We start from the raw sequence: 14,102 nt of genomic DNA, 5'->3' as shown, positions 1-14,102 counted from the left end.
ATTGATGAGGATGGTGTGGTGGGTGTATTTTGTAGCCGTCGGTATGTCGGTGAGCGGAGGGTCTTAGCTGATGAGGGAGTGCTTGTATTCTTTTGGGAAGAACTTTCAGCTTTTCCCAACACTTTGCCATGAACTCTCGTTAGATGGCGTAACATAGACGAGGTTCCAAGATGGTTAAGGTCCCTCCCTCGACTGACTGTGGCTTCACATACACTACAAATGGCTATACAATTGTTGTCTGGATTTGGGTAGAAATAATTCCACACATAAGAAGTGGATTTTTTTGTTTTATGCCCAGGCATGACAATGGCCTTTTTCTTGTCACGTGCCAGAACTGCTGCCACTGGTGCAGGACTTACACAAACAACCTCATCCTCATCAACATCCTCATTAGCGCCCTCGTCGCCTACACAAATCTCCCCCTCATCCTCTTCTAATTCCAAAGTGGCATCCTCAATTTGGGTATCACCGGCTACACTCGGGCTATTAAGGCACACATCAGCAGAATGCTCACGATTAGACATCCCACTGTTGGATGGACTCTCCACAGGGATTGTTGTCATTTGTGAATCAGAGCAAATATTCTCCTGTAATGCCTCACTGGTATCTTGCAGCTCAGCTTTGACGCGTAACAGTAGTTGTGCACCAATTGTAGCCTGGGTAACTTTTTGGGATCTGCCACTAATAGCCAAAGGTGAAGGCCTCATTCTCTCTTTGCCACTGCGTGTGTAGAATGGCATGCTTGCAATTTTTTTTTTATCGTCACTTAACTTTTGCTCAGTTACACTTCTTTTTCGCTTCAATACAGTAAATTTTTTTTTGGTTTTTGTTTTTTGCACTAATTTGAAAACACTCTGTTGTTTGACATCGCCTTGGCCAGATGACGTACTGGGAACACTAACATCAGGACTGGTGACAGAACCTGGTTGCTCATTTAGATCATATGTGGACTGCTTTGAATCCATTCTGAGCGCAAACCACTGAGGAGTGCTAAAAATTATTGAGTAGATACTGCTGACAGATATGACTTTTGACAGCCAGAAATATTAATGCACAATTAGGGAGGACACCCCAAAAACACTGAGGAGTGCTACAAATTATTGAGTAGATACTGCTGACAGATATGACTTTTGACAGCCAGAAATATTAATGCACAATTAGGGAGGACACCCCAAAAACACTGAGGAGTGCTAAAAATTATTGAGTAGATACTGCTGACAGATATGACTTTTGACAGCCAGAAATATTAATGCACAATTAGGGAGGACACCCCAAAAACACTGAGGAGTGCTACAAATTATTGAGTAGATACTGCTGACAGATATGACTTTTGACAGCCAGAAATATTAATGCACAATTAGGGAGGACACCCCAAAAACACTGAGGAGTGCTAAAAATTATTGAGTAGATACTGCTGACAGATATGACTTTTGACAGCCAGAAATATTAATGCACAATTAGGGAGGACACCCCAAAAACACTGAGGAGTGCTAAAAATTATTGAGTAGATACTGCTGACAGATATGACTTTTGACAGCCAGAAATATTAATGCACAATTAGGGAGGACACCCCAAAAACACTGAGGAGTGCTACAAATTATTGAGTAGATACTGCTGACAGATATGACTTTTGACAGCCAGAAATATTAATGCACAATTAGGGAGGACACCCCAAAAACACTGAGGAGTGCTAAAAATTATTGAGTAGATACTGCTGACAGATATGACTTTTGACAGCCAGAAATATTAATGCACAATTAGGGAGGACACCCCAAAAACACTGAGGAGTGCTAAAAATTATTGAGTAGATACTGCTGACAGATATGACTTTTGACAGCCAGAAATATTAATGCACAATTAGGGAGGACACCCCAAAAACACTGAGGAGTGCTACAAATTATTGAGTAGATACTGCTGACAGATATGACTTTTGACAGCCAGAAATATTAATGCACAATTAGGGAGGACACCCCAAAAACACTGAGGAGTGCTAAAAATTATTGAGTAGATACTGCTGACAGATATGACTTTTGACAGCCAGAAATATTAATGCACAATTAGGGAGGACACCCCAAAAACACTGAGGAGTGCTACAAATTATTGAGTAGATACTGCTGACAGATATGACTTTTGACAGCCAGAAATATTAATGCACAATTAGGGAGGACACCCCAAAAACACTGAGGAGTGCTAAAAATTATTGAGTAGATACTGCTGACAGATATGACTTTTGACAGCCAGAAATATTAATGCACAATTAGGGAGGACACCCCAAAAACACTGAGGAGTGCTAAAAATTATTGAGTAGATACTGCTGACAGATATGACTTTTGACAGCCAGAAATATTAATGCACAATTAGGGAGGACACCCCAAAAACACTGAGGAGTGCTACAAATTATTGAGTAGATACTGCTGACAGATATGACTTTTGACAGCCAGAAATATTAATGCACAATTAGGGAGGACACCCCAAAAACACTGAGGAGTGCTAAAAATTATTGAGTAGATACTGCTGACAGATATGACTTTTGACAGCCAGAAATATTAATGCACAATTAGGGAGGACACCCCAAAAACACTGAGGAGTGCTACAAATTATTGAGTAGATACTGCTGACAGATATGACTTTTGACAGCCAGAAATATTAATGCACAATTAGGGAGGACACCCCAAAAACACTGAGGAGTGCTAAAAATTATTGAGTAGATACTGCTGACAGATATGACTTTTGACAGCCAGAAATATTAATGCACAATTAGGGAGGACACCCCAAAAACACTGAGGAGTGCTAAAAATTATTGAGTAGATACTGCTGACAGATATGACTTTTGACAGCCAGAAATATTAATGCACAATTAGGGAGGACACCCCAAAAACACTGAGGAGTGCTAAAAATTATTGAGTAGATACTGCTGACAGATATGACTTTTGACAGCCAGAAATATTAATGCACAATTAGGGAGGACACCCCAAAAACACTGAGGTGTGCTACAAATTATTTAGTAGATACTGCTGACAGATATGACTTTTGACAGCCAGAAATATTAATGCACAATTATGGGGGACACCCCAAAAGCGCTGGGGAGTGCCAAATATGAAGAAAAAATAATAAACCTCTATCCTCCTCTCTGCACTAGCGATTTTGGTTAGAGCAATTGCAAGAACAATATGGTATTCTCTGTCCCTGCTCTAATTAGCCTATGACTACACCCTGCTCTCTCCCTCTGTCAAATGGCGATGGATTGCTGTGGAGGCGTGTATTTATAAAGTTGAAGTATCGCGAGAACCGAGTCCCGAGATCCGACGACGTCACAATGACGTTCGGCCTCGATTTGGATTCGGAATGGGCGGGAGAGTACCGAGCTGCTCAGCTCGGTACTCGGATACCCAAAGTTCGGGTGGGTTCGGTTCTCGGAGAACCGGACCCGCCCATCTCTAGTAATTGCTGTTCATAGCAACATGTGGCACAAAACTGGAGAGCTGTATTAACACAGACAATATCCTTATTATTATTATAAAGGGTAGGGGTGGGAAGGGGTTTGGGGGGGTGGGTGGGAAGGGGTTTGGGGGGTGGGCAGGAGGAGGGGGGGGTCGTCTGTGCTAGTAAGATAATACAGGTCGGTGTCTCAGACCTCAAAAGGAGTAACTTTATCTGAAGGATTAACATAAACAGAAGTATCTGGTACGAACGAGTCAACCTACAAGAGTGGAAGCATTAGGGATCTCCGTGGTGTAACCAAGGGGCCCAAATTTGGTAAAACTTATCGTCTTTATCCCGAAGGTAGAAAGTGATTTTTTTCCATGCTAGCAATGAACCAGACATAGGACTTTAGGGAAGAGACGCAGGGAGGTGCTGAACTTTTCCAGGATTTGGCTATCAGGCACCTGGCGGCCGCCAAAATGTGCGAAGCCAGTTTCGCAGAGGGGACATCAGCATCTTGTATAGGGTAGCAGAGGAGGAAGAACCAAAGGTCCTTCTGGATAGGGAATTGAAGAAAGGAGGAAAGGAGAGAAGCTACTTTATCCCAGAAGGAGGAGATGACAGGGCAAAACCACCAAATATGAAAGAAGGTACCTCTATGTCCGCATTCTCGCCAACAGGCCGGGGAGGCAGTTGGGTACATTTTAGCTAGTCTGTCAGGCGTAAGATACCATCTGTAGAGAATCTTGTATGCATTCTCTTTAATTAGAGTGGAGATGGAACTAGAGGCTACATTTGATCTGATGGTCTCCCAGCAGTCCTCCTCCTCTGGGGGGGGGACGGACCCAAATCCCTCTCCCACTCTCTCTCGTGGCTACTCCCGGAGACCAGTAGTTTGTCTAGAAGTAGATTATAAATTGAGGAGATCATGCCTCTCCGAAGCGGTGAGGAGAGACAGAGGGTCTCAAAGGAGGAACTCAATGGGGGAGAACTGCCCGACAGGAGAGAGAGAACGAAATGTCTGATTTGTAAGCATTGGTAGAATGGAGGATTTAGTGTGGGAAATTTGGAGCGGAGAGCATCGAAGGTTATAAATCCTCCTTGATCTAGCAGGTCCCCAGCAAATCGGATCCCTACGCCGATCCATTTAGAGAGAAGGACCGGGATCCGCCAGGGGGGAAGGCAGGATTGTGCCATAGGGGCATGATATTCAAGGAAGTTGAGGACACAGAGAGATGGCTTTTGCAGGTCTCCCAGTTCCGGGCGGCAAATAGTAGGGTGGGGAATCGCTTGATCCGTGCAAGCCTAGATTGTTTAGGTAGGCCCCAAATACTAGATAGATTTGGTAAGGAGAGGTAAACTGCTTCTATATCCGCCCATGCGTGGGAGGCCGCAGGAGCGAAGGAGGTGACAATGGAGCTGAGCTGGGCTTCCCAGTAATAAGCCTTCAGATCTGGAAAGCCCCTACCTCATTGTGTAGATTTCTTTAGCGGGGTTAGCCGAACCCTGGGGGTCCTACTCCACCAGACAAATTTAACTAAGTGTCGCTGCATAGCAATTAATTCAGAGATGGGAACCCTGACGGGGAGTGAGATATAATTAGGGGCTTCCAAGAGAGGATGTCCGATTTTAATTTGAGGAAGAGAGCCGGGTAATTTTCCTGGTAGAGGGACTCATAGGTGGTGGTGATGTAAATCCCCAAGTATTTTAACTTTTTCTTTTGCCAACTAAAATGAAATTGGGAGGTGACAATCACGAGGAGGGAGGTTAAGTAAAAGTGCCTCAGATTTAGTGATATTAATTTTATAGCCGGAGAGATCTCCATAGTGGGACATGATGGAGAATATTTTGGCCAGGGATATTCTTGGCTGCAGAAGTGTCAAAAGCACATCGTCGGCAAAAAGAGAAATCTTGCTCTCCAGGTCCCCCGTGTGCACCCCCCTCACATCTGGTGATGCTCGGATCGTGGCCCAAATCTGTGTTTTAAGGGACGAGAGAGACGTGTGTGTGTGTGTGTGTGTGTGTGTGCTATTCCGGTTGAGTGCTATAAGGGACTTGACTTGGCAGCCGTCAGTATGTGTGCGGTCAGTTTTTTTTTTAAAACTTGTCAAGGTCCTGGGGAGAGTAATATAGTAAGAGAACCCAAGGATCCTTCCCAATGGGAGCCTCAACGAGAGTATTGAGGAAGTCATGAACCACGTCCCAGAAGGGTACGATAACTGGCCAACTCCACCAAATATGGAGCATAGAGCCCCTGTGACCACAACTCCACCAACAGTCAGGCGAAGTGGAGGGGAACATTTTATGTAGAGTCGGTTGGGAATATAATACATTTTGTAGGAGGCTTCTTTCTTTGTGGCACTGATGATTCATCTAGAGGTACAAGATGGTGCACACACAACATATGCTCTTTATAGAGAATCAAAACCAGTCTCCTCAATTAAGTGTTACTACTGCACCAATCCTAGTGGATGTTGGAGCAGGGGGCCAATGTTGGAGAGAACTATGTGTGACTGGGGCAATGGCAAAGACTTTGGGTTTTAACGAGGGCAGATGTCCCTTTATGCAAACAGCAGACTTTACAACACAGTGATTATTAGATTATAATGTTTAAGCATCAGGGAGTAGCTTTGGTGACCATACAATGGGTTAACTATAAAAACTATAATCGGAAATAAAAAACAATATACAGTAATCTGTCATTTAACAAAGCACTGTATGCTTTATGAATAAGACATGTACCTACTCTCTCTACCACACACACACACAGGACAGGAGACCTTGTACAAGGAAAGGAATGCAGTTGTTAAGGTGATACCTTCCCCTGATCCTGGCCCAAGAGAGATGCTAATTAACATATTGTCACAAAATATGCTGTTGTCCTAATAACTAAGAAATCAACCCATGTTTTGCATTTAAAATAATATACACCAGGCATGCTGTGACGTACAGTATAAATTGGAACAATGAGTCATTTGTTACCATTTTCTATGTGTGGGAAAGTGGATGCAGCTATATATCCATACAACTTAATTGGTCCCATATGGTTTAGCGAACCTGTAGACACTTTATAAATATCTCACATTCTGGATAGAGCTAGAGAGGCCCCTATGGCCATTGTGCAAGACAGCGATGTTAATGGATTGAGCATTAGAGCTATTTTCCTGTATTTGAAATTGATATCATTAGTTTCTAACGTGCAATAGGCCCTTATATACCATGCTATAATGAGTTCGTAAAATCCAATGCTTCTTATAGGAAAACTAAAAAAAACAACTATTGTTAGCATATGAATAAGCTTTTTCAAGTATAAAACATTCACATGCACAACAGCTAGAAGACCTCAGATGCCGACCTGTGATGTACACACAACAACAGCGAATACAACACAGGACTCGATCTCCTGGATGCAGTGTTGTAATATGGGTTTTGGTCAGGCACAGAATTACCCAAAGTGCATGGCATGTACCTACGTCACTCCCAGATGGTTACATTGTCTTTCATGGGCATCCACATGTAAAATGTTTATTTTTAATTATGTCCCTATTTTATGGGGGTAAGTTCTGAACATTGAGGATAATTGTAGCACTTTCCTGCAGGCATATAAGACAGTAGTAGGATGTTATGTGAACAGTCACATGATGGCTTGGGGGAACAATGATTTAATCTAAGCAGAACAATCAATGGGATTGTAGACATATTTGAAGGAGGCCTGGGGACTGGACATTTGTGAGTTTTTCTAATGATGGGTATATTACTACAACTGGGTATATTACTACCTAGTAGATATATTGCTGGGTATATTACTACTGCTGGGTATAAAATTATTACAGGGCATATTACTACTCTGGGAGACTTTTATTGGGTTCTTAATATTGCTAATATGCTAATTATTTTACCTTAATTTTTCAGCACAGCTAACTAAGGACAGAATAACCCTTTGTACTGTAGCATGCATGCTAAGTATTTACTTATATGGCATAATAGTTATATTCTTTTCCCCATATCATGCAGGTCAATTATATCCTTTGTCACCAAGGGGCCTATTTATCAAAGCTATCCCCACTGTTAAATCCCAGAAACTGTTGTTTTTGCTAAATCACTATGTATAATTCTAGCATCGCAGCAGATATCTCAGATATCTGCTGCTTTGCATGTATTATCGGTTTTCTGAGCACTCCCCATAACAGTCTATGGGGACTGCTCATTAATGCTATGTATCATAGGGGCATATTTAAGAAATCACGGTAGTGCACTATCGTGCACTTACCGTGTAAATTAAGCCACAATGTCTCCTACGCAAATTTATTAAAGATGCATCGCAGCAGATATCATGGATATCTGCTGCTTTGCACTCCTCTTCGTTTTTGGGAGCAGTCACCATTCAACAGTATGGTGACTGCTCCCAGCTCAAATGTAACAAGTTCCGAAAAAATCCAATGCTGTCAGCTCTGCTCCGAAGAGCAGATATGGACAGCGCATGTGTGGAGGGATCACATGATACCTCCCTGTCACTCACCGATCTCTCTCTGCAACGATAGTTGCATAGACAGAGCGGGGATCTTGGAACTGCACATGCGCAATTGAAGAATGAAGAGAACGAGGAGAAGATCCGGAGACAGCGCTTCCGAAGAGGAGGGTAAGTATGATTTTTTTTTATCACAGAAACTGTTTCTGTGATCTGCTGTTCATAAATTTGAGAAATAGTTCAATCCTTATCCATGCGATAAGGATTGATAACTATTTCTCACTTTTGCCGAACATTGATAAATGTGCCCCATAGTGTGGCCTGTGAAATATTTCTCTTTATCTACATTCTCCTAACTGAAAACTTTCTCATCTGTCAGCTTTGGTCCGAAGAGCAGAGCTGGACAGCGCATGTGTGGAGGGATCATGTGATCCCCTCCCTGTCACATGACTCACCTTCTTGACGTCCAGGATGTTAGTGCGCATGTCCGAGGTTTTCGGTCGGCACATGTGCACTAACAAAAAAAAGAGGAGAAGTTCAACGCAGCTTTCTTCGGATGAGAAGAGACTGCGATGAAGAGGTGAAGTAACTTTCTTGATACATTTCCGGAAACTTTCAATCCTTATCAAGGAAATAAGGATTGAAAAGTTTCAACAACAAAAAACCGAAGGATGATAAATAGACCCCCTTGTGCGATACACTGACTATATCCTAATTGCTATAATGTGCTATTAAATCTTTGAGTGGGGAATCAGACTAAAAGTCTCTTCTAAGCATGTGCAGTCTCTTAAGAGCAGAGCGGGGTACTCAGGGGGCCGTAGTTTGGCCCTTGTATACAGCTCTGTGTATGGCATATGGCTATGGAAGTATTACTGTGTCAATGTACAAGTGTCTATCTGTATCCATGTGTATAACAAGTTAAAAAAGTAATTCCCATCTTTCCAAGCAGCGCAGCTGAAAGTTGTGTCGATGACAAAGCATGTGCCATTTCCAAAATGTTACATTCTTTTCAAGATATGGAAACCTTTACAAAGATAAAGGGAATGTTGGAAACATGTTGAGCTTTCCTTTTGTTATCTGACATCATTTTCGTTTAAAAAGCAGTGTTGTAAAAAAAACAGTGTCAATATAGTGAAGGGTCAATAACCTTGGTAGACAGATATTGCAGGCATCTATTAACTAATAATTCTACCGCAGGTCGTCTGAATTTAAGTCTTCCTGTTAACGCTGTCAGATCTGACGCGGCAAGATGGATTTTCTGTCTTGGTTAAACAGGCCGAAAAGCAAAGCCACTTGACACTGCGCTGTCACACTCCCAGCCTGATAAACTCATTACCAGTTGCTAAGTGAATCTGTTCTTCTGTGTACAGGCTGCCAGTGCAATGTGGAAAGAGAGCCGAGCCTTCGCTGTCTTTATCTCTCCCTTCTGATGTTGTCCGGATCATTAATCCTCCCTCCCGCGGCCCTTTCATCACTTGTTTATGTGTCAGCTGCACTGGGCACAAGTTCATGGAGGATGCTAGGGTAGAGCTGGCACTGTGTGTGGCACTAGCTGTGTATAGCATAGGGCATGTGTGTGCCCCATGTGATTTCGGTACAAAAGGGCACCGTGGGGAGTTCTTTTCTGAACTGCTTTATTCGTGAAGGACAAAAACCCATTGACGGAGAGAAACCAAAGTACTATTCTGAGACTAAACACAACACTCGAAATTGTCTTTATCTATGAAAAGGCAGTTTACAGTATTCCATCGAGCCCGCTCAGAGAGCAAAGATCTAGAAATACAATGCAAAAATAAGAGAAAAACATCTTCACATCACATACAGTCAGTTTTTAAAGTGCCACTATCACCGGCACAGGGTAACCAGCTATTGTGTGGGACCATTAATCATGAGAACACAGCCTGTCATTTGATTAGGAACTAGAGACACCACAAAGTGTCTCATGGCTCAGTGAGACTGTGACAGGCGGTCCGCCTGTGCCACCCTGTCTGTTGTGTTGGGGACTGGCCGGGCTTGCCTTGTCACCGTCCCCTTTCTTTATCCCAAATTTCACCCCTCCTGTCGCAGTACGAGGAGCCTGCTGCCACCACTAGACTCCTAAGTCAGCGCCTTTTGCTGCTGGTATACCCCCTCTCTGGCCACCTGGGATGGTACCCGTGACCTCTTCCTTTAGATCAGGGTTGCTGTGGATGGTTCCCCTTGGCCTATCACACTGGCCAGAGCTGCATGGTAGCCGGACAGAGCGTTTGCATTGGATGCTGGGTCCCAACCTCAGAACAGCAGCATAACGGATTAGATTTGGTCTAATCTGCAGGTCACAGGAATTACAGCAGGGTAAGTAGTCGTCAAAGCAGGTTCTTGAAGCAGTGTTGTTTTATTAGCTCAAGTGTCCCTTATAAGGACAGTTAAATCCACTAGTTTAAGGTACTAGGGATCTCCAGTAGTACAGATGGCATGATGATACATGGTCAAACAGCTCCTTGTTATACAGATTCTGACAGAAATCCTGGCAGGGTGTAAACCAGCCCCCTGATCCGAGATGGCTCCACAAAGACTGATAAATCGCATTCATTAGGATGTAATATATGCTTTAACTGTGGAGCTAATGCAATTTAAGCTTTAACAAACTTTACATCAATCTGCAATATCCTCAGTCACTTGCTGCTTGCAGTATCCGAACAGGTTCTGAGATGCACAATGAAAAGCCACACAGGACAGAAAGGAAGTGTTTGTCACTTCACATGAAAAGACTTACTTAGACTTACTTAGCATTTCCTGCTATCAGAAAAACAGACTTCCTCTAGCAAATGGCTATTGCATCAGAATTCAGTACAATTCTAATACACAAATATAATACAGTATCAAAATCAGTACATTTGCAGTGATATAAATTGGCACACTGCGCTAATAATTTTAATATATTTATACAATAAGTTATATATAAGTGATCCAGCCACAGAGACCATTAGTTCCTAGTGAATTGAGAGGCTACATAACGATTCAACCAACACAAAGGCTACTTCCACAGGGTATAGGTGACAGGTAAACTTAAAAATGTTGGAATGGACCAATATGCAATGTGTGGAACTTGACCTCATGTATCAGACGCCCATTGTCCTATAGATTGTAAGCTTGTAGGCAAGGCCCTCTTACCTCTGTCTGGATTACCCACTATGGTTTTATTACTGTGTTTATTCCCAATTGAAAAGTGCTCCGGAATTTGCTGATGTTGATGATAATGATGGTCCCACTTCTGCTCCAAAAATCAGAAGTGTTCAACTTTCATATTAAAATATTTAAATGCTAAAAAAATGAATGTGGTCCTCAGATTTTTATACTTATTTCAGCCTTTGGCGATTCTTATTCGCCATTTTGTTTGAAAGTTTTTACAGTACTACTCTTTGCATTTTGTTTGGTCAAACGAGGTGGAGGCCTGGGGTGGAGGCCTAGGCATACTAAACATGAAAAACCGAACCGCGCGGCCCGCTCACTGCATCTTATCAAACAGCCAATACCGGCTGGAGTGTGGACTTTAAAGCCATTCTAAGGTTCTCTACCTCGACCAATCTCACAACAACCTTTAATCTCTCATTCTTTGCATTAACCACTCTGAAGTCTCATACGAGTATAAAAATTTCCAGCGATAGAATATGTTTTTGGCTAGCATGTCCTAAAATATGCTAAAATCACATAATTTTGCTCTTTTTTTTGTTCCTACATTATTATTATTAACCTCAATAACACAAATTTTAAGTCATTTGCAGTCTATTTAAACCACCTCACAGGTCACAATATTATTTTCATACACATTCAAACCAAGACTGCAGCGACCTGGCTGGATGGTAAGCGACAGAGCAATGGCACAAACACACAGCAGTTCGTAACACATCTAGGACACATTGGCACACAGCAGTGGCAGAAAAGAAAAATGGGGGTCTGCCCTCCCTCCCACCCACCGTGATGTTGGATCTTTAAAAGGAATTCAAAACCCGCGAGATCCGAGATCCGACATCCGACGACGTCACAATGACACTTTGCCTCGTTCTCAATTCCGAGGGTGCCCGACAGTACCGAGTCGGCTCGGCTCGGAGGGTGGGAGGGAGTCGGCTCGGCTCGGTACTCAGATCCCCTAAGTTCGGGTGTTTTCGGTTCTCGAGGAACCGAGCCTGAGCATCTGTAGTTAAGAGTCAGAGGTAATCACCTAAAACTACACAGCAAATAAGCCTATCATTGAGGAAATCATCCGATTTTGCCGAGCAGCAGAGATTTTCCCCCTTTGATAAATCAGGTCTTTACATATCTGTGTGATGAGGAGACAGCGCTATTCTCTTTGAATAGCATGTGACATGTACATATGCTCCTTTTGTATGATACAGCTCTTCCAACCTGTGTATAAGTAGAGATCACTGTCTGTTACTGTCTAATCTGCACAATGCGTAGGATCTGTTCCCATCTCTTATCCAAACACAGTTATTTATTTCTGCTACTCTGCATTCCCCTAATCTCTCATTGTTCAGCTGACACTCACAATTCCACCATACAGCCGTTCTGCGGAGCTCCCCGCGCCCTCCCAGGCTATTTTTGTCTTATTGTCTCCCATAATGCACATGCTAATTTGTTGCTCCTTATTGGGGACATTTTGCAGAACAGAAGAATAAATTGAACATGAATTGTCCTGTAAATCCCTCTCATCTCAGACAAATGGAATGTGACTGAGCTGCGGGTATTGGGAACCAGCATAGATTTATGGAAGGAATGCAGAAATATACTGCAGCCTGTCATCCGCTAGTTTAAAGTGGACCTGCGCCAGTGGCATTGATGCCATGATGCCACCCAGCTGACACATCCTGCTGCGGCAGAGGGAGACACCAAGTATTACTTTGATAACAAAATGTAAAAACCTTTAATTAATGTGCTGAGTAACACTCAGGACCAACGCTACCATTAGGTGAACCTCAGGTGCCAATGGCTAATCGGTACCTAAAACACAAAAGGAATGACAGGTCTTCTTCAATGTATATTCATTTAACAAACCCTGAGAATAAGATTGGATGGTGAGAATGGCACACGGAGCACCTGATTACATCTACGTGTGTTTGAGAAACTATATAAATGCATTTTATGTACAGAAGACATTAAGAGAATCCTGATTTACGTATGTCATGTAAAAAAATAAAAATAAAAACTTACTTTTACTAGGGATTAAAAATAACACTGAGAGTCGAAAAATGTAGTTTGAAAAAATATTTTTTTTTGATGGTGCTGTATGTTGCACATATGCATGTGCGGATCCTGCTCTGTGTTCTGTCTTTGGCTATACGTTACTTGCCGTATGTAGAGAGTGTACTAATACCCAAATTCAAATGGAAACGTATCTTGAGATCCGCTTGTATTTGTATACGGTCAAGTTGCGTGTGTTTTTTTTTTTTAAAAAAAAGTTGTATTCACATTGCGTCCCAAAACGAATGGGGCCCAGAATGCAGAAGATAGAATTAAATATTGAAAAAGAGTCATATATTTGGCCATGTGGGTGAATTAGCTGCTCCAGGGGCTCAGGTACTTTAATTGATGGGCAAGGTGCGGGTGACGTGACGGTGGTCTCTAGCGCCAGGCTTGCCTTGCAGTGTTCTGCAGCGCCATCAACCTGTCCGCTTTGTAGGAAAGGGCAAAACGACAGCTTAAGTGTTTCATTTTGTCAATTAGGGCGACTTGTCAGAATCAATTACTTCTCCATCCTGTAACGCGCCAGTGGAGAATGAGACTTTTTTTTTTCCTAATTACCTTTAGTGCAGGACATGAAATAATTAATTACACATCCCGTGGCAGAGAAGTGGATATTACATTTGTTAACCCTTTATTTATTTAACGCTTCAGTCATCCGTGTAATGTGTATGATAAGATGTAAGAACTTTGTGTCATAGACACTGCAATGTTCTGGATAGGTTTGATAGGAGCCTGACATCACTACTCTAGGCTCAGGGATGCTGTTTCTTCCACTGTCTACCTCTCAAGGGCCTATTTATCAAGAGACCTGGGGGTATATTTACTAAACTGCAGGTTTGAAAAAGTGGAGATGTTGCCTATAGCAACCAATCAGATTCTAGCTGTCATTTTGTAGAATGTACTAAATAAATGACAGTTAGAATCTGATTGGTTGCTATAGGCAACATCTCCACTTTTCCGACCAATCAGATTCTAACTGTCATTTATT

The 14,102-nt window shown here is 42.5% G+C and overlaps 1 protein-coding gene across 1 annotated transcript in view; it reads left to right on the top strand.

Moving 5' to 3' along the window:
- Positions 1 to 14,102, top strand: part of LOC142103386 (serine/threonine-protein kinase Nek11-like) — a 146,822-nt gene that overhangs the window by 10,170 nt on the left and 122,550 nt on the right. The window lies entirely within an intron of this gene.

This window comes from Mixophyes fleayi, chromosome 10, assembly GCF_038048845.1.
Source record: "Mixophyes fleayi isolate aMixFle1 chromosome 10, aMixFle1.hap1, whole genome shotgun sequence".
Lineage (NCBI taxonomy): Eukaryota > Metazoa > Chordata > Amphibia > Anura > Limnodynastidae > Mixophyes > Mixophyes fleayi.
The sequence above is the reverse complement of the archived record's forward strand: the minus strand, read 5'-3'. Positions and strand labels throughout refer to the sequence as shown.